The sequence below is a fragment of the Toxorhynchites rutilus genome, chromosome 2, assembly GCF_029784135.1.
Source record: "Toxorhynchites rutilus septentrionalis strain SRP chromosome 2, ASM2978413v1, whole genome shotgun sequence".
Classification (NCBI taxonomy): Eukaryota; Metazoa; Arthropoda; class Insecta; order Diptera; family Culicidae; genus Toxorhynchites; species Toxorhynchites rutilus.
The window spans coordinates 151,682,684-151,704,552 of NC_073745.1; the positions used below are offsets into that span (position 1 = coordinate 151,682,684).

At 37.9% G+C, this 21,869-nt stretch overlaps 1 pseudogene; it reads left to right on the forward strand.

Annotated features, from left to right (window-relative positions):
• The first annotated feature begins 670 nt into the window (after positions 1–670).
• LOC129772310 (U4 spliceosomal RNA) lies at positions 671–822 on the forward strand (annotated as a pseudogene).
• Positions 823–21,869: the final 21,047 nt, after the last annotated feature.

Sequence of the window (21,869 nt, forward strand, 5' to 3'; positions counted from 1 at the left end):
TCTGAAGCGGATGGTGACTGGCGATGAAAAGTGGGTCACTTACGACAACGTGAAGCGCAAACGGTCGTGGTCGAAGCCCGCTGAAGCGGCTCAGACGGTGGCCAAGCCCTCATTAACGGCCAGGAAGGTTCTGCTGTGTGTTTGGTGGGATTGTCAAGGAATAATCTATTATGAGCTGCTTCTCTATGGCCAAACGCTCAATTTGGACCTGTACTGCCAACAACTGAACCGCTTGAAGGTAGCACGCATGAAGAAGAGGGCATTTGATAAACAGAGGCCGCATTGTCTTCCATCAGGACAACGCCAGGCCACACACTTCTTTGGTGACGCGCCAGAAGCTCCGGGAGCTCGGATGGGAGGTTCTTTTGCATCCGCCGTATAGTCCGGACATTGCACCAAGTGACTACCACCTGTTTTTGTCCATGGCGAACGAGCTAGGTAGTCAGAAGTTAGCCACAAAAGAGGCCTGTGAAAATTGGCTATCCGAATTTTTTGCCAATAAAGAAGCGAGCTTATATAACAGGGGTATTATGAAGTTGGCATCTCGTTGGGAACAAGTCATCGAACAAAACGGCGCATATTTGACTTAAAACAGATAATTGTAACTAATTTTATGAACAAATGAAAATTAAAAAAAAATACCGCAGGACTTTTTTGACAGCCTAATATTAGCTTTGCGCAGTGGCGATATCATAACCAATGAGATACATCCGAGAGGCGATTATTGCTAATTGAAAGACTATAAATATTACCAGAAAATAAAAAATTGAAAAACATCAATTTTAGCAAGGCTATTGAAATTTTCGGATTCGGATTTTTTTGCCGGAATCGAAAAGATACTGCAGGGGGTTTCAAATTTGTGCGCGAAGCCAAACTGTTCATATAGCGCTAGCAAATTTACTTTGTTCACTCCGGGTCAGATGTCGTATAACTGCTACGCGTATTGATTTAAAAAATGCAGGTGCTTAATATTTTAATATTTACGTCTAATATTTTTACTATAAAAAGTGCCGTGCGATAATGAAAAATCTGAAAACCCCTGAGCTACTGTATACTTCAAAATAGACCACTTCTGAAGCAATACACATTTTTCAACGAAACACTTTTCATTGCTGTTTTCAGGAATAGCCTTCAGTCCACGCAGCGAATTCGATTTCATGTCTTCAATGCTTTCAAAACGAGTCCCACGAAGTGGTAATTCGAGTTTCGAAAATAGGAAAAAGTCATTCGCTATATCTGGATAGTACGGTGTTTGTTCAATCGAATTCTCTCCATTTTTGGTCGAGAATTCGTTCACAATGATCGATAAGCTGGTCCATTATCGTTACACAAAATCCAAATCCATTCACAAATCTGGCCATTTGCGACGAATTTTCTCTCTGAAACGCTCATAACGTCAAGGTAATATTCTTTATGGACCGTTTGGCCCTCCGGAAGGATTTCGAATGGACAACAAAAATCAAATTCATATCCATAAAAAAGTGAAGAAAAAAAAATTGTAAGGGTTTATGCCTAGGACTCGACCGCATTTTTGACGTAAAACTACGGAATAACATATATTCAATCGGCATATTTTAGAATGCATCGATTTTTTAAAAAATAACTTTTCAGTAGAATATTTTAGTAGTGTGGAAAGAGTCGTAGTTTTATAGAAAAAACTGAAGATGGACGAGTCAGGATTCATTCTTTTTCTCGCGAAAACAAAACGACGAGCACTAGAATAATAAGCAATCACCGCAGCGTTGTTTCAACGGCTTAGCTTGCATTTTTGCCATTATATATAAAAAAGTGTAAAATGTACGAATTATGCTTGTTACGGAGCTTAGCGAGGCAGGATTGATTTGGTGGTCTGGTAATTTGGATCCCAAACTCAATATTTACAAAAATGTAAGAAATAAAGAAATATAAAAAACAGCAGATGAACTCATTCGTGAAGAAAACCGAACTATAGCTACCAGTAAGCAACGAAATTGTAGGAAAAAACAACTGGTTTTAGGAATCAAGCAACACTCAACTTTTTACTTCCGTTTTACGTAAGGATAGTCCCATTTGATATCTATCATTAGGTGACATGGTTTATTTTCGCGGATTTTCCAATTAACGCGGTTGTTCTAACGCGGATTTTCGAATTAACGCGATTTTTTTATGAGGAACGTATCCCCCGCGTAGAAAAAACCTGGGTGTAGGTAGCTTGCCTGTGGTGAGTCGGCCATAGCCACGTAATAATTACATCGCCAGTTGATGCAGAATAGATATATCATGACCATATCTATCAATAATTTTTAATTAGCATCGATTGCATCGATCATCATCTACCTTTTGGGTAACAAAAAAAATGCAAGAACGAATAAGGGAACTAGATCATGGAGGTTAACGCTGAATTGTCTACAAATATGATGTTTCTTGCGCTTTCCCCCTTGCGCAAATAGTGCGTGAAATCCAGAAAACATACCCACTTTATTCGTTAAATTGTTTACTTGTTTTACCATCCCTGTTTTCGATTTGAACAAAAAAAATTGAATAATACATCGCTTTGAATATTTTGTATAATATGCATTTGAAATCCTTTATTATTCACTACATGCCCTGCCCTAGGGTGCCAATGAAAGTATGAGAAAAATCGACCCTAAAGTTTCAAAAAGTTTCCTCATAACAAATGTCCACTACCTAGAAAAAACACCTATGCCAAATGTCAGCTCAACCGGACTTAAGGGAGAATGGCGCAAAACGGTCAAAGTTTGAGTTTTTGAAAATCGAAAAATCACCCAAGGGGGGAGTAAAGGAAATCGGGAGTTTCGAAAAATTTTTGATGCCAAACATCTTAAAATTACATGAAACGTCGAGATCTAGTGTCATCTCGAAAAAAATGTTTGTCAAAAATCGACACTCTGGGACTTGGTTTTTTTTTCGGAATATGAGACGAAACGTATGGTTTTAAGTGCCAATAAAAATATTTATCTCGATTTTTCATTCGGAACTTGTTGCAAAATGTTGATTTGCACGATAATATACCTTATGCAAAATATTAGCTGAACTTCATTTATTAGTGTTGCAGACGTTAAAATCATAGTTTTCTGAAAACTGAAAAATCCCCGGATATCGAGGTTTCAAAAAAAAATTTATGCCAAATGTCTTAAAATTGCATGACACGTCGAGATTAACAGTTATCTCAAGATTTTTTGTTGTCAAAAATCGACTTTTCAGACGAAAAATGGGCCAAAAAAAATTTTGTTGACAAATTATTTTTGCGAGATAACAGTAAATCTCGACGAGTAACGCAATTTTAGGACATTTGGTGTGATCTTTTGTTTTTCAAAAAAAAACTCAAATTTTAACGTAACACTCATAAATGAAGTTCGAATGAGCTAATATTTTGCATAGAGTTTATCGTGCAAATTTCGAGATGACACTAGATCTCGACGTTTCATGTAATTTCAAGATGTTTGGCATCAAAATTTTTTTTTCGAAAATCCCGATTTCCTTTGCTCACCTCTTGGGTGATTTTTCGATTTTCAAAAAATCTCAAATTGTGACCGCTTTGCGCCATTCTTCCTTAAGTCCGATTAATATTATATTATCAATATTATTATAATATTTGGCAAAGGGTGTTTTTTTCGAAGTGGTGAACATTTTTATGAGGTATTTTTTTTTAAATTAGAGAGGCCCATTTTCATTGGCACCCTAGCCTGCTCCCCATTAATGAACGTGAAAACGTTACATTTGACGGTGTTAATCTAGGGAATGTCAAAATTCCCTAGATGCTAGTAATTTGACTAGCTGGTTCGGATTCTACTCACAAAGAAAACGCTTCTTCCGTGGACGAATCGAGAGTGGTTTATTTCTGTTATTTCTACAGTTTTTATACTAAAACTATCTCCCCAGTTCTTAATTCTACCCTCACCACACATAGCGATAAGCTACCTGAACATCTTATCACAAAAATAACTGCCTATTGGTGCGCAAGGGTATTCATTACTTCTCTTTTGCCTTGGTGCCAAACTCTTTTTGCCTGCGTCATTTCAGTTATTCCTGCCATGTGTTCTACCTGCTTATCCGGCAATCTCTTTTTGCCTGCGTCATTCTAAGTACCTATTTTCTAGTTGTTTTCTCCCTTTCTCGCTCCTATACGAGATACGGGGAAAACATGTGTTTCATAATTCAGTTTCTCCTATTCTCGCCGTTGCTCGAGATAGGGAAACACATATTTCTTTTATTATCCCTAGATCGTAAACAAATTTTACCACCGGCCCTGATTTGACATTTCCGTCCGTAACAGACGGGATGCGAGACTGAAAGAGGTAGTCCTACGTCGAAATGAGATTTGAGTTCGTTGGAAATTTCGCGTCTAACTAAAACAATAATGGTAATGTTTGGGGGTTTGTCTTAAGGAGTGTATCGAAATGTAGTCTTAAACATTTAACACGTTATTACATACAAACGGGTGACCTTTTTTTGTCGTGTGTTCAGACCACGCTTTGTTTATATGTAAAAATCGAAAAATAAGTCATTTAGTCGCGGTCATAATGTTGTTTTCGAAATGTCGCTGATTGATTTGGATAATAAAATGAAAATTCTGGGTGTTACATACCACAAAGTAGCAAAAAAAAATCAATATTTGTCCAGAAAGTGTTAAACGAGTCGTCGGTAATGAGTGTTCTTTCGAGGATCACAGCATAAGTGGAGGAAAACCCGGACCAAATAATCCAGAATTGGACCGAAAAGTTGTAAATTATATTCAGAAAAACAGGTCTGCTTCTATTCGTGATTTGGCCAAGAAGTTCAAAATCAGTGTTGAGATGATTCAGCGGATTAGACAGAGACATAGTCTAAAGTCAAAGAAGATTCCAGAACGCTGCCGGGACCTCATTTTTATATCAAATTGATTGGAGAGAGTGTATTATTAGCGGATACGACTGTTACGATGGAAAAATTCGGCAAAAAAGTGATCGTTTGCTTGAAGAAGAGATTGCTTCCACTTTATAGAAAGCACGAGGTTCGTCCTCTATTGACGTAAGACTACGTCTTTCATTTATGTGCGGGGGTTTAAGTTCAAAGCTTCGAAAACGAGAGAGAGCGACGCTGGAGTGCAAGGTTTTGAACGTCAATACCTCTTTACCGGCTGAATGGAGTGGTATAATAATCACTTCATTCGAAGGATAAAATGCCAAAGAGTTATATCATTGTCACTTATTGGTTCAAAAAATCGTTTCAATAGCTTAAAAATGGCTTTGAAAACAGGCTATTGATATCATTACAATCTAGCTCATTGATGATGACTGCTTTTGTGGTGATCGAAATGTGTTTCCGAACACGGACGCAAAATCAAGGCACCTGGAGAAACCGTCATAGCGAATACATGCAAGCTGTGATTTGTTTTACTCGCTTGCATCAGTGTTTGGGAAACCATAGCGGACACACGCAAGGCGTGAGCACTTTCACTCGCATCAGTTTCTGTTCTACTTTCGCATGGAACAGTCATGAGAAATTGTTTGCGTGTGAATGCGTCCGAGCGAAGGAATATTCGCACCCATTTACTCTTTCGGCTTTGTGTTCCCGTGATGCAATCCAATAGCATCAGTTTCTGTTCTGCTTTCGCATGAAAAATTGCCACATCACGATAAAAACGAAATGAATTTTATACAAGGTTATATAGACTTTATTTCGTTTCACCGTGAAATGGCGCCCTCAGTTTGCGGTTTGGTTGCCAATCGGTGTAGACGCATTTAAAAATTGCTCCAAACGCGCGCGCTTTCAATTCGATTGTTTTTGAATTTATTTGCGAATTTATCAATTTTGTGTGTCGTTGGTTTTCGTGTGCAGCAAACTAGTGGAACAAAAAGAACAAATATGAATTGCGAAATTTGTGCTACTGGGATCGCCGATAACATCAATCTGTGGGAGTGCGCAGGTTGTTCGAGACGATTCCATGCTGCTTGCATCGGTGTACATCGTAATAAGGTCGTCGAAATCACATCGTACGTCTTACCTTGCTGTAGTAAATGCCAGAGCAGTCTTCCATGTTTCACAAAAAACACTGCGTCCGGAATAAACATGTCCACGCTGCTGTTCACAGTTTTGTGTTTGAGTACAAACATGATTTTTTCGTACCTATGTTAGAAAATGTGACATGTTTGTATTCGTGGTATGTTTGGACATACGATGTTTAATCCCAATGTTTCACATGATGTTCGAATATAGTGTACAGTTTCTCTTGCATTTTCACCCCAAGCACCGGCAGTGCGTAGAGTAGAAGAAGCGAATCGGACACCACAACACCACCATTCAACGCGTGGTGTGTTGGTATATTGACATGGAAAAAAATGCTTTCCTATCATGACAATGGTTGATTCGTTTAAAATATTGGGCAAATAAAATAAACCTCTTTATCTGTTCTGAACAAAATAAACGTGGATTGATATCAGAGTTTTTTACAATTAATATCATTATTTAGTTCACGCATTTATATTCATGTAACATTCGCTATTATTAGCTATTTGAACAAGTACCTAAATTTAATTATTCAGCAGTGTCATGTTAGGCGTGACGCTAACCACTCGACCACGGGAGCAACAATTTTGGCTGGATCTTTGAATACAAATGGCCAATACTGCTTGTTCGCGACGATCGCGACCCGAGCTATAAAACGAGTGGAGAAGAGGAGAAGAAAGGATGATGCAATCGCATGCACACATAGCATATGTAGTGCAGTGTAAGTGTAGCTTTTAGTTTTTTCCTTCATTCAGTTTGTGATAACATCGAGAAATTAATGGTGTGTTTTAGCCGCTGAAATTTCTCTGCTGGTTCTGCTGTGTGCCGCTGAAGGTTGCATCTGAAACTAATTTTTGGGTATTTATTTTTTTAGTCGTCGCCCGCTATGCAGTCGGCTCCCCAGACTTTAATTGCCAACATGCACGCAAAAAATATTAGAAAGCTTCTTTCTATTCAGAGAATGTTTTCTTTGAACGAAACCAAGGATTATTTAATCAGACTTGCAAAATGTGCATGAACGATCTATGAACTTTTACTTAGTCGCGGCAATACATACACACACTCTTTACAGATACACGGGCCGAAGGTTGTGCAGTCCACTGATGATTCAACAAGAGCCAAAGGTTGTACCGCTCATGACAACTCTACACGAGCTGATGATTGCGCCGGCTAGTGATCATTTTATCCTGGATTCCTCGAGTCGAAAAAGACGCACCACGCTAAATAGATATGGGGTGCAGACTAGAGGGTCGTTGCTGATTAACGGTCAGCTGCATCCCAATAGGAAGTATCCCATGTCGGGCACACGTGCAGAGCACTGAAGACTGCAACATCTCAATTATGAGAACACTTGTAATACTAACCTCGAGCCAACCGCGAGTAATCGGTTACATATTACTAACATAGTTGTAAGCAAACATTGTCAAAATATTGAACTCCCGGCCCCGTTAGGCTGACGCCATATGAGCCTTAATAAAAATATATATTTTGGTGCATGAACTTATAGCCTCTTAGTTCGTGCAATTTTTGAAATGCGAACTAAATTTCAAGTTCGTTTCTGTGAAAAAGTATTCTACGAAGAAATGTTTTGGGATGAATAATTTCTTTCCGTGTATGAAAAGAAACGAAACGAAAGCAATGAATACTGCGACATCGGGTGATATGTTTGTACATGATGTTCTTGATCGTGTTTGTTTTCACATGTCTATGTTTGTGTATCATTGTTCGTGTTGGGGATAGACACTCAACACTAGCGAGAATTATGTTCGAATTCAAACAAAAACATGGAATTCTCACATCGCGTGGACATGTGTAAGTGTTTTTCGGAAGACTGTGCCAGAGTCACGTGCGTACCGAGTTCGACATAAAGGAGCTTACTCAGCAGCAATCGAAGTTGGCTGAACAGCTGCAGCAGAACACGGAAATCATCCATCGGCCGACTCAACAACAAAAAAATGTAAGCATTATACACGAAGCCATGGATAGACTGGAGGGGCAACTCGTCGATTTGAAACGCGAGATGTCAACAAACAGAAGCAACAATTCCGCAACGGCTTTAATAAAAAATCATATTACGTCACTTATTGACATAGCAATTATTAATTTGAAGGAAAACAATACCAAGTACCTTAAGTCAATTACATCCGATATAACTCGGGATGTTGGCCAAATGCGTGAGGAAATTGAACAACTGGATAATTTATCACTCGAAATTGCTGCTAATATTAATGACGGATCACAAAATGCCCAAATTGGAATGCAAGTCCTAGATGAGGTGAAAATGTTGTCGACTATTCTAGGTGCATCGAGTAGTCATACCGAACGATCGCTTCCACCCCCACCAGAATCGAGTCCCAGCTTGGCAGAAGAACTGAGCGCAAGTGTAGAACGAAATACAGCAAATCCAGGCTGGCGAGTTCTAGGATCTACCAGAAGGTGGAAAGCTGACTGGACCAAATATGACGCGCGACAACTCCGTAGGCTCAATCAACAAAAGGAAGCTGAAAAGGCCAGGAACCGTCGCAGAAGGAATCAAAGGATGAACCAACCCAATAGGAATAATCGTCGAAATGTTGAAAGTAGAAGGAATTACAGCAACTCAGCTACAAATAATAACAATAATGCGCACCACAGAAATATCAGGAGCAACTCATACATTAATAACATCCGCCATCATAACCCAAACAGATATGACAGTACATTCAACATGAACAACATTCGATTTAATAGTAACGAATCCAGCAGCAGGAACAAAAATCAACGCAGGAACAACATTAACAATCATCAAACGAGAAACAATACCGTGCTTCTACCACCGGACAGAGTACTCTTGGCAGCGGCTAAACATCAGTTCTCTAAGCCACCCGAAACGAATCCACGAATGATCAACTTCCAAAGAGGAGAGGTGCTTAACCCATATCCTGTGGACCATCAACCTCCACTCACAACGCAGCTACATTCATCGTCTAACGGGTGCATGCCATGCCATGTACGACCAATAACGGTTGCTCGAGTTTTCATCACCACTGACGCATTCTTCGGCTGAAGGTCTACTTGAAATAATTTTTTATTGTCAAAATTTCAATAGAATGCGTAGTGCGGCGAAAATGAAACAAATATATAAAGCAGTTCATGCTTGCCTGTACAATGTAATACTGGCCACTGAAACCAGTTGGAACGACACAGTGAAAAGTGAAGAATTATTTGGTAGCAATTTTTCGGTGTTTAGGTGTGATCGAGATTTGTCATTGTGTGATGAAAAATCGGGGGGTGGTGTACTCATTGCTGTTAATGCCCTGATAAACGCAGTTCGTATTCCTAGTGAACAACATAAAGAATTTGATGATGTGTGGGTTAAAGTATGTATTAATGGCCAAATACATGTTTTTGTATATATCTATTTCCCTCCTAATTTTGCCAAAAAACATTCTTATGAGAAATTTTTAAATATTGTAGAGTCATTTGTTGATGAACTCGACCCTAAAATTAAAATCCATATTTACGGAGACTTTAATCAAAATACAATTGATTTCATTGTAGACGAGGTGAACGAATCAATCTTACTCCCGATTGTAGGCGAAAATGAGACATTGCAACTTATTTTCGATAAAACAAGTCAACTAGTCAAGTTGTTTCCTAGACTTGTTGTTTACTAACTGCACAGAAGATTTCCACGTTTCGAAAGCTGAATGTCCTCTTTGGAAAAATGAAAAATTCCACACCGCTATAGAATACTCTTTATTTATCGATAGCACAAGTACACGCCCTGCCGATTGCGAATTTGAGATAAATTTTGATTTCAAAATAGCAGATTACGAGCAAATTAATTGTAAGCTTAATGATATAAATTGGTCATTTATACTTAAAGATGAAAGGAACATAGACAAAGCTGCTGAAATTTTTGATGATAATCTGTATAGAATCATAAGCGAACATGTTCCAACAAGAAAGAAAAAACTTAATACAAATTAAAAAACACCAATATGGTTCCCCCGTGATATTAAAAACCTCAAAAACAAAAAGCAAAAAGCTCATAAAAGATTCAAAGCAAACCAAACTTTGGATAATTTAACAATATACAAAGATATTTGTAAAAAACTTGATACGAAAATATCACTACAATATGAAAGCTATATTACAAGGATAGAAAATAATATTAAATCCGATCCTAAGAAATTTTTCAATTTTGCCAGCGATAAGATGAAATCTAATAATTTCCCATCAAGTATGAAATTTGGAGAATACGTTGGATCAAATGATAGTGATATTAGTAATCAATTCGCCCGTTTTTTCCAAGGTAGCTACACAACAAATAACGTGGTTCGAGATTACGATTATTTTTCGTTTTTACCCGAATGTGCAAACTCGGTCTCAATTGATAATATTACCGCTAACGAACTTCTTGTCGCGCTGGAGGATCTAGATTCATCTAAAGGTCCCGGGTATCCCTCCGATGTTGTTGAAAAAGTTGGCATCGGCTTTCGTTCATCCTTTGTCCTTGCTTTTCAATTTATCGCTAAAATTCGCAATATTTCCTTCTGTCTGGAAAAAATCATTCCTACTACCCATATTCAAATCTGGTAACCGTTCTGACATAAGTAACTATCGTGGCATCGCCATATTATCTTGTATTCCCAAATTATTTGAATCCATTGTCAATACTAAAATGTTGAAACATTATATTTCACCGACTCAACATGGTTTTCATAAAGGAAGATCCACTGCCACAAATCTGTTAGAATTTGTATCCTATTATCTTGCGATAATGGATAGAGGCAACGTTGTCGAGACTCTTTATACAGACTTTAGCAAGGCTTTCGACAGAGTAGATATTCCAATGCTTATTTTCAAGCTCCAACGTATGGGAGTAACTGGAACTCTATAGAAGTGGGTAGAATCTTACCTCACCAATAGAACACAGTTTGTTCGCTTTAGAGGAAAAATGTCTAGTCCAGTGTATGTCACATCCGGAGTTCCACAAGGTTCTCACTTAGGCCCTTTACTTTTTATCCTATTCGTTAATGATGTGTCACTAGTATTAACTAACCTCAACATTCTAATATATGCTGATGATATGAAATTGTACATGGAAGTAACCAAATGTAGTGATCTTGTGATTTTCCAACAAGAAGTAGATGTTTTCTTCGAATGGTGCGTGAAAAGTGTTTTAGATATTAATGTGAAAAAATGTAATATTATATCGTATACTCGAAAACACGAAACTTATGGCTTCATATGTTCTCTAGGATTTGAAACTGTAGAGAGATGCGTCAAAATTAGAGATTTAGGTATAATTCTTGATTCGAAACTCACTTTTGGCGAACATTACAATACAATGATCAATAAAGCAAATAGTATGCTCGGTTTCATAAAAAGATTTAGTTACAATTTCAGTGATCCATACATAATAAAAACATTGTATATTAGATCTTTTGTTAGATCTATTTTAGAATATTGCAATGTTGTATGGGCACCCTATCAATACTGCACTCCAATCGAATAGAATCAGTACAAAAACAATTTTTATTATTTGCCCTGAGAAAGCTAGACTGGACAACATATACCCTTCCCCCATATGAAGCTCGTTGTATGTTAATAAATATTGAAACACTTGAGAAACGCAGAGAAATTGCCACAATGTCATGTTTAATTGACTTAGTTTCACACAGGATTAGTTCTGAAACCTTACTTGAAAATCTAAATTTTGATGCACCAACACGAGCCTTGCGAGCACGCAATTTGTTCAAACCAACTTCATTTCGAACTTTATATGCTATGAATGGTCCACTTAATAGAATGATGAGAACGTACAATAAGTACAGTAATGTAATTGATGTGACAATGACGAAGAAATTATTGAAAAAGTAATTGACTGAAAGATCATTGTATTCGTGAATTACAGTTTTGTCATATATGCGTTTGCTGCGTTGCATTTCGTAATTCATTATTAATACAAAATACATGATACCTCTGATAATTGATTTTCATAAATATAGCTATTAATTATTCATTAAGTATAATGTAATTGTAAGCAATGTATGTAATTGTTGTCTACTATAGTTTGACGAAATAAAGAAAAATAAAAAAAAAAAAGTTTCTATTCTACGTATGGGGTGATCATGAAAAATATCGTGTCATTCTCACGAAAACAAAAATGAATTATGTATCAAACACCTTCAGTTGCATTTACAAGGCCACTCAAATTCCATCGTTTCGTTTCGGGACCACCAACAAGTTCGAAAGAGTTGAATTTTATGTTAATAACAATTCCATACTTATACTCATCCATCCACACATTAACAAGAAAAACTTCCAGCAATGTTTCGAAATATCCATTCATTCATGCATAAGGAATTGATTCAGATTCAATTTCAAATAGATGATTGCCGAGCCAACGTTAGTCCTACGCCTACTTTGCGGTCGTATCACAGATATAACCCACTTCTTGTTTCGTGAAATAAAGTTAACGTTGATAACTATTTTCGCCGCTAACGGATTTCGACGATTTACATACCAAACGAATTGGAAATTCTCCAAGATTTGTATGATTTTCTATACATTACAATTACCTGGTGTGTAAATAGTTATAATTCATGAAAACTATAAGCGTTTACATTTTCCCATACATTTATTCTGTTGATTTGTGAGCTTTTCTACCAGTGCCGTTAATAACGAGCAACTTATCGACGAGCAAGGAAGGGAAAATCGTAATCCGTGAACAAAGGAAAAGAAGAAGAATGAAGGGGAATATTTGCCTAGAGTATAAACAGGGGATCTCGCTGAGGCAAACTTTCAAAAAACACACCGACTGGACAACATCGTTGCTGGACGAGATGGACGGCGAAGGATCGAGTGCCTTTCTCAAGACAATGAGGGTGGAGGTGTAGTGCTGGAAGAGTAAAGTTTTCCAAGGGCATTTTTCAAGGCTAGAGACGAATGAACTGAACAAATTTAAAGACTCTATAAATCAAACTTTCAGTATCATTCTAGATACGTAGCAATAAACATCGCATGTTCTTCCTTGTTTTGCTTCATCACATGTCATCGTTTCGGATTGTGTGTGGGCAATCATCGAGCTAGGCTATCGTTGGCTCACCAACAATACCATATGTTCTGGAATTTTATGTGTGATTTGGTTTCGCATGATGGTAGGAAAACTCTCTCGACCAAGCATGACAGTTAAACTTATCTTCACCGGCAATATGAACAGAAATCGCTTCTGTTGAGAAGAGCGCAAAACGGAGACAAAGATGGTGGCAGCAGCATACGGGAAATTTTTGTGCTAGTGCATATATTGAAGTGTATCCAAAATTTTGGAATGCGGACATACACTGCATTTATTTCAATGCAACGTATCTTTCATGGAAATATGCTTTCAAATCCCAGTCATAAAACCTTAATGTTACATGTTCTAGGGCTCGATCTCATCTCAAGCGGAATATAGAAGCAATGTTGTTTATAGTTTGTGATCGATATCTGAGTGTGAAGGAGAAAGTCTGGTGCGAGTTGGCAGCGAAGTTCAATCGTAAAGTGAGGGGTGTTAATCTAGGGAATGTCAAAATTCCCTAGATGCTAGTAATTTGACTAGCTGGTTCGGATTCTACTCACAAAGAAAACGCTTCTTCCGTGGACGAATCGAGAGTAATTTATTTCTGTGATTTCTACAGTTTTTATACTAAAACTATCTCCCCAGTTCTTAATTCTACCCTCACCACACATAGCGATAAGCTACCTGAACATCTTATCACAATAATAACTGCCTGTTGGTGCGCAAGGGTATTCATTACTTCTCTTTTGCCTTGGTGCCAAACTCTTTTTGCCTGCGTCATTTCAGTTATTCCTGCCATGTGTTCTACCTGCTTATCCGGCAATCTCTTTTTGCCTGCGTCATTCTAAGTACCTATTTTCTAGTTGTTTTCTCCCTTTCTCGCTCCTATACGAGATACGGGGAAAACATGTGTTTCATAATTCAGTTTCTCATATTTTCGCCGTTGCTCGAGATAGGGAAACACATATTTCTTTTATTATCCCTAGATCGTAAACAAATTTTACCACCGGCCCTGATTTGACATTTCCGTCCGTAACATTCCGGCCCTGATAAATCAAGTAGATTTATAAAACCTGATACGGACGGTACATTCATATGAGTGCAATTTTCTTTGTTATGGCAACCTGCTTCTATTCTATCTTTCATTCCTGATTTCTGATGGTATTTAATTGTATCGTATTATCTCTATGGTCCTTGTTTGGCACTAAAATTTTAAGATGTATTTTTTGTTTTTATCAAAGCTTATATCTAATGAACTTTATTCATTTTTTTTTTATAAATGGCTCCTACGTGTCATTTTGTTCTTCTTGATTTTCGTATATTTTTTCCGTAAGAGTTCCTTATAACCTTCAACAGCCCTACTTTTTCCATTATTTATTTCAACTTGGTTTGTTGCATTAAATGACTCAATACATTATATTGTGGTTTGATTATGAAATACAAATTATTGGCCATCATTACAGTGCCATTTTCCCATATAAAATTTATATTCATTTAAAATCAAAATATTAATTATTCATTTCCTCCTACGAAAGCCCACTCACCTTACATTTCCTTTCCGGGTCATCGCTTGTTGTCATACTGGAAATCCAAGTAGCTTCATTGCTGCACAAATCGGTTGGTAATCACCTTTCATGCGTCGTCGGTGATAATAGTAACGAGGGGTGTGGTAGTGGTCCGGATTTCCAATGGCACCTTTGTATACCGGATGTAACTCAGACTCAGTCAGCAGCATTCCACATGTGCTGCTCATTTTTTGGATCATCTTTGTCGGCTTGCATTCAAGCTGCTCGGAAATTTCTTCATTTGATTCAGTCAGTGGCATTTGTTCAACTTCAGCTTTCTGTGCAGCGATTGGTGTTGCAATAGAGCTTTTGTTTTCAGCAACCGAATTTTCGACTGGGAGATCCGGTTCTGTTTGCTCACTTTCCCCACATGCGCGATTTTCTTTTACCACAATTCCATTACCAGATGATTCGCTCGGTGCCTTCACTGTATCGCACTTAACAGCAGATTCTGGATCTTTGCACTCAGCTGTCTCAGTAGCTAATGCATTCCTGGCGGGTTGTAATGGTTCCTTCACTCGATACATTCTGATCTGAGGAAGCTGTATACCATGGGCCGCTGCTATGTTGTTAATGGAAGCCTTGTATCTGGAGCTTCGTTCTTCGAGTTCTTCCAGCTTTGCGATCTCTCGTGTTTCCACTTCGGCTTCCCACTTATCATCTTCGGCCGTCCATCCTCGCTCAATTCTTGCCGCAAACTCTTTGTCATGCAGTTCCCAGCTGGCATACAGAGCGACTTTTTCGGCTTGACACTCGTTATCCAGAAGTCTCAGGAGTTCGATGGATGAACGAGCTAGTTCAACGGATAAACATATTTTAATTTCATTGGATGCCATTTTTGTTACCTTAATTCTTGATGAGGCGCCTGGATGCCTTCGTCCCCTTCGGGCGTGGCACCTAGTTGCCTACGCCTATCTGACCGGCCCTGGTGCCGGGTTTTTAATTATTGGCGAGACGCCTGGTTGTCTCCGCCGCTATATGATTTTATTGCTCAACTTGGTATTTGTCCGTCTTGCAGGACCAATTACTTTTATGTGTTGCCTTTCCTGGCGATCTGTCCGTCTTGCAGGACCGATCTACTGTTTTCTGAGATATGCGCTATTATGCCTCTTGGCTTTTAGGTGGTGTCCTCATGACAGCCTCACCTTGTTCGTCTTTACAATACCGAACCACTCCGTACTCCGATGGGCGCAAATCAAAATTAAACAGGACTGCTCAGATTCGTTCAGAAAAGTTCATCTTCAATGTGAGTAAGTTGCGTGAGTTCAATTGCTCCTCTCTGGAGCCACCATTGTTAATCTAGGGAATGTCAAAATTCCCTAGATGCTAGTAATTTGACTAGCTGGTTCGGATTCTACTCACAAAGAAAACGCTTCTTCCGTGGACGAATCGAGAGTAATTTATTTCTGTGATTTCTACAGTTTTTATACTAAAACTATCTCCCCAGTTCTTAATTCTACCCTCACCACACATAGCGATAAGCTACCTGAACATCTTATCACAATAATAACTGCCTGTTGGTGCGCAAGGGTATTCATTACTTCTCTTTTGCCTTGGTGCCAAACTCTTTTTGCCTGCGTCATTTCAGTTATTCCTGCCATGTGTTCTACCTGCTTATCCGGCAATCTCTTTTTGCCTGCGTCATTCTAAGTGTATAGATAGAGAAACACATATTTCTTTTATTATCCCTAGATCGTAAACAAATTTTACCACCGGCCCTGATTTGACATTTCCGTCCGTAACAAGGGGGGAACCGAACAAACGGAAAGTGCTGTAAGTTTTCGAAGATTCTCTTCATTGATCAAATTTCAAATGAAAATATTTACTACTGAACACTTGTTCAGTAGTAAATATTTTCATTTGAAATAAGAAAATAACTAAGAAGTTATTCCAAAAATTTCGATGCATTCTAAAATAATATCCGAAGTGAGAAACAAGGGGATTGAATAGTATAATTCCATGATTCTACGTCGAAAATGTTGAAGTTTGAAAGTTTAAGACTACTTTTATATACACTCCTTATAACGGAAGATAGTTATTATATCCTACACTATGTATGTATATCATTCTAATTATATATTTCGTCACTTATGAAGCAGAATTTGTTGTTAAATTGTTGCAAAAAGTTTACAGAGTACACTTTGAATTGAGGATTTTTTTTCTTTACATTTAGCAACAAGTAAAGCTACGATTTTGACACGATCGATACGATATCTTAACAGGAACGGCCACATGCTCCAAGCAGAATAAATTGCTGAAAATTTGCATTCTGAATTCAACGTCATAATTTCAGAAAATATCGAAACAGATAAATCTCTCCTCCTTAGCACTTGTGCTAATTTATATTGTGTCTCAAAACATTCCAAGCTCCCCTAAAACTTTGTCTGTGGCGTTGGTCTCCATCGCGGCTTGGCAAACGAAAATGGGAAGACTTTAAAATAACTTCTCCTTGCAGCGATATCAATCATCAAAAATTTGATATATTTTAACCAGTAACCAGCACTACGCCCCGTACCAGCCTGGGAAATAAAATAAAATCAATTCCTCGATTTCCCTGCCGATCCAAACACTCCTTGTGCCGAAACAAGAAAGTTAAATATCGTGCAATTTCCCAAATTAAACACCATCAGCCAATGTAAATAAATACGGGAAAATGGTACAACCCCCTCTTCCCCGTTTCGCGCACAAGGCGGTGATAAACAGGCGATGGAATCGAAAAAGCAATGAAACTCGACAGACTGATTGCTATCAGTGGAGAAACACCGCACCGTGGAAGTTGTTTTTTTCTGCTCCTCCGTCTCAGTTCGTTCAGGTAGTTTTCCCACGTTTTCCGCCGCGTGTCGTCGCCGGGAGGAAATTTATACCGGCTGCAAATAAGGGGAAGCGAAATTACTCTTCGGTTTGGCGGTAGATCTGAACGGAAGAATGATAAAATGTTCTTATCTTCACTTCAGCATTTGTCAGTATCTGCGGGTGTTTCTCGAATAGGTGAAAACAGCAGGGATGTAGTCTCCCAGCTAAACTACGGTTTGTGCTATTTGATGTTTACTGTCAATGAAAACAAATCATTATTGGCAACACTTCAACGTGGGGAAGAGTTTCTGGAGGAGCAATCGGCTTTTCGGTTCTTTTTCCCACAACGCCTATGTCTATGTTCGTATATTGCAAAAGTGACAGCTCTACTTGTCGCTTTCGTTCGTTTCACAAAATTTTAATTAAACAAATAAATATGGAGATGGAAATTAATTTACACCATCAGTAAGCTGAATGCTACGTTTTCGCATCCGACAGAAACGCCGACTTCTCCGATTGGTTTGTTAGCAATGGATTCTGATGCAAACGGAATGCGAAGGGGGATGAGACAACTGATAGGCTCGACAATTTCCGCCCTCCCTTCCGTTAGCCAAAAAAAAAATAAACGTTCAGAAAATTGAAAATGGAATTCAGCACAGAATCCAACCGAGACTGGTAATTAATCCAATTAATCTTCAGACCAAGACACGTTCCTTCAGTTTATGCGAGGCTGACTTCTTCTCTGAAACACATTCAATGCACTCATTTCGTTGGATGGGAAAAGTTCCCGTTGCCGAATGATACTGCTTGAAGTTTGTATTAAAAGTGCATGGTATAGCTTGCGTGCCTTATCTTAGTTTATGCTATTGTGCTCGGTTTGATTAGGTAACTGAGTTGATTCAGGAATTGTATTCAAAATATAGTGTATCGGGATAACTAATACAGAGAATATTTTTAACAGCGTCCGTCTGTGCGGAACCTCTTTCCTATAAATCCGAACCGTGACATTTAAATACAGTTTCATTCTTCAACATGATGAGCATCTGAAGTGGAACACTAACTCAATAGAATCCATCATCAGGGTGTACAAAACACACGTACAGAACTCGAAATCACTTCCTATTCCCTTATCCCGAATCGTACGTCGTTCTGTCCTCGGGAAAGAGTTCATTCCCGGCGACTGTCAAGCGTCGAGAAGATTGTTTCTGAGCACGCTGCGAACGCTGATAGGATCCATTGCACACTCCACACTCCACACTGGGACGGAAGCTGGCACGTTGCATCATAACTATCTACATGAAGTTTTCGCAAAATTCAATTCCATCCCTCGCTTCTTGGCTCCATCGATAATGAAATCAGTATTTTCAATAGTGACAGATACTTTCACGACTTCCGCTGCTTGTGCATTGGAACAGGCACACGAATGGGACTCGATGATAGGCAAAGAGTAGAGTTATATTTTTTTTTCTATTCCGCTCAACAATATTCCCACTTCCTTCGCGCGATCTGCATAGCCGATTTGTACATGGTGTATCGACTGTTCGTTCTGTTCCAAAGAATCATCAGTCTAGACGGTATCTCTCGGATATGTTTGGTGTACAGCATGTGATATGCCCTATGAAAAAGAGTTTGCCTCTTGCTCCTCGACTGAACAATGTCTAGTAATTGGATCGGGCGAGGTGGAGTCTGTTGACGTGATTGACTTGCTTAAGCCGCCTACGAAGATACATAATTTGTATGATATCTTACGAACCATTGATAGAGTATGGGTGTTCAACAATCAACTGTAAAACTTATTCTACTCCTATCTCCTACCAGTTTTAGGAGAAAATGTATATTGGAAAAAGATTGTATTCAAAATGTCCTAAGTTTCACTTAACACGTTCGTCGCCCAACGCGATTCGGTTGTGTTTCTTGCAGGGCCTAGATTTTCTGTAGGTACGCTAGACAGGAATCAGAGAAATAAATGAGAAACAATTATTAGTCACGATAATTGTAAAAAAAAACAGTACCGAATCGATATCTCTATATCTTAATAATTGATTCAGGACTACTTTTTGCATAAGTATGGTGAAAAATTTATCAAACTGTGCTCCATGTAAGTGAATCGCCTAATATTTCGAAACTAATACGGTCTAAATAATAAATGTCACATTGAACACTTAGCTACACTTGTTTTCTCTCAGTCAATAATATTTAATCGTTATATGAAGCTTCAAAGCACTAAATATATCATATTCCATCGAAAAAAAACATGCTTATATTTTTGTAAAGTAATTTAGGATAACATTACAACCAGTAACAGTGTTCTGGGATCGATACCAGGTGTCTTGGCCAGATTCCAGATCAGAAAAACTGTATTGAGACCATTTCAAATTCTGCATGAATCTTTTCACTGTTGTTCGAGCATTGTCAAACACTTTCGATGTTTGGTCAAAGAAAATATGTCCCTGATGACCTGTATCACTCTTTTAAGCTCCTTCCTCTTCCAATGTTGTCTGCCGATCTTTTTCTGTAATTCAGCGGCATCTGGAATCAATTAGACCAAAAAAAGCTTGAAACCTGTACGACAACATACAAAAATTAAAATGCAAATAATTTTATTTTTATTATTATCATTATCATATTATTATCGAAATTGTTCCTCTTCTGTTGACGAACAGAACTTTACTGCACAATACATCAATACATCATTTTCACCAGCGAAAAAAAAACCATAAAATCACGGTCGAAAAACTTACATTTTCTGACAATCAAAGTGCTTGCTGTGTTCATGCTACTGCTTCCTTCCACCTGTTAAATTTTACCAATATATTTACGTTAGGTACATATGGTTTAACAATAAGAGGAGATGACATTATAAGATGTCCAAGTTTTGCCGTACTTTTTTAGATAAAGGGGTGATCCAAATCACCCCGTATGATCAATTCACCCCAACTTACCCTATATCTAGATGAGATACCAGCGAAAGGAATTGAGTTGGCCTAGCCGAAGAGGACCGCATTTAACTTACGGAAAAACTATTAAACGAAGGACGCACAGCAAAATTTAGGCGTAGAAATAAACTGCGTTAATTTCAAAATCCGTGTAAAAATCTAATAAACAGTTATTAGTTTAAAATGCAATCCATACTCTGACGATTGATTACCTTCTTTTTTTTTACATGCTACAATCATGATATCGGTTTTTCCTTATTTCTCCTTAGCTCAGCTCAATGAAAAGTCGCATGAATTAGCACATTAAATTTTTACATTGTTGATACGTGCCGCGTAATAAAACCGCGCAAATTCCGAAATCCGCGTAAAAAAACTTCTGAAGCTGCGGAAAACCCGCGTGAAAAATGACGGCGTAAAAATCGTCTTCAGTGTATTTAATTTTTCAATTTTTGAAGCACTTTTCGAAGCTGATAACAAAAAAATACATTCCAATACAATGCACAATGGTCCAGGGGATGAATTTAAGTGGAAATTAGCATTAAGAGCTCGACAGTTATTCTCTAGACCAAAACTGTCTTAGACAAAGTTGTTACTCATGATAGAGCGCTTGTTTTTATGTTGTCAAAGATAGTCTGACCAAAATTGTCGATGAAATAAAAAATCTAACTTTCTCATCTTTACAGATAGTGGTAAACATAGTTCGACAATATTGTAGCTCCAATTATTTGAGATATCTTTGTAGAACAAAGTTTTTCTCTATCTCTTGAAATAACCGACATAGCGCCTTTTTTCTATGTTACGTTAGGGTCACCATGAGAAAACTGTTTTTTGTGCTCTAACTTTTATATTTCAAATTTTACATGCAAACTGTCTTCGAAAGACTTTAGGAGCTTAGCCCCAGTTATTTCAAACAATTTTGTAGAACAAAGCTTTTTCCTATCTTTTAAAATAATCGATTTAACGTTTTTTTTTTGTAAGTTGCATTAGGATCAACATTTTGCGATGCAGAACATGTCAATATCTTAATCCTGCTCAAAGTTATTGATGGGTTTTCATCCAAAAACTCATGATTTCAATTTTAATTTACTCAAACACAAAAAATAACATAGTTTTGGAAATCACATATTATATAGAGAGAAATCTGTTCTTTAAAATTCCGTCAACAAACATTTTTTATGTTTGCCCCAGAAAGAATGACAAACAAATGAAAAGAGCGTGTTTTTTGAAAAGAAATATCAATAACTTTGAGTAAAGTGGTGATATTGACAAGTTCTGCATCGGAAAAAGTTTTAGTATTTAGTATTAGTAAGCTCTAAAAGTTATTCGAAGACAGTTTCCGAACTCAGGATGACTTTAGCCGAGGACATAGTAAACGTGGTGCGGTGCGATGGGATACGGAGCGATTAATTGGAGCTCACCGCATGGTATGACATACTGATCGCTTTAGATCATGCGTTTTTTGATGTTTCATTCCACTCCATTCTACTTGTAAACAACCCAGCTCAAGGATGCCAGATATGATAACATGTCTTCATGTTG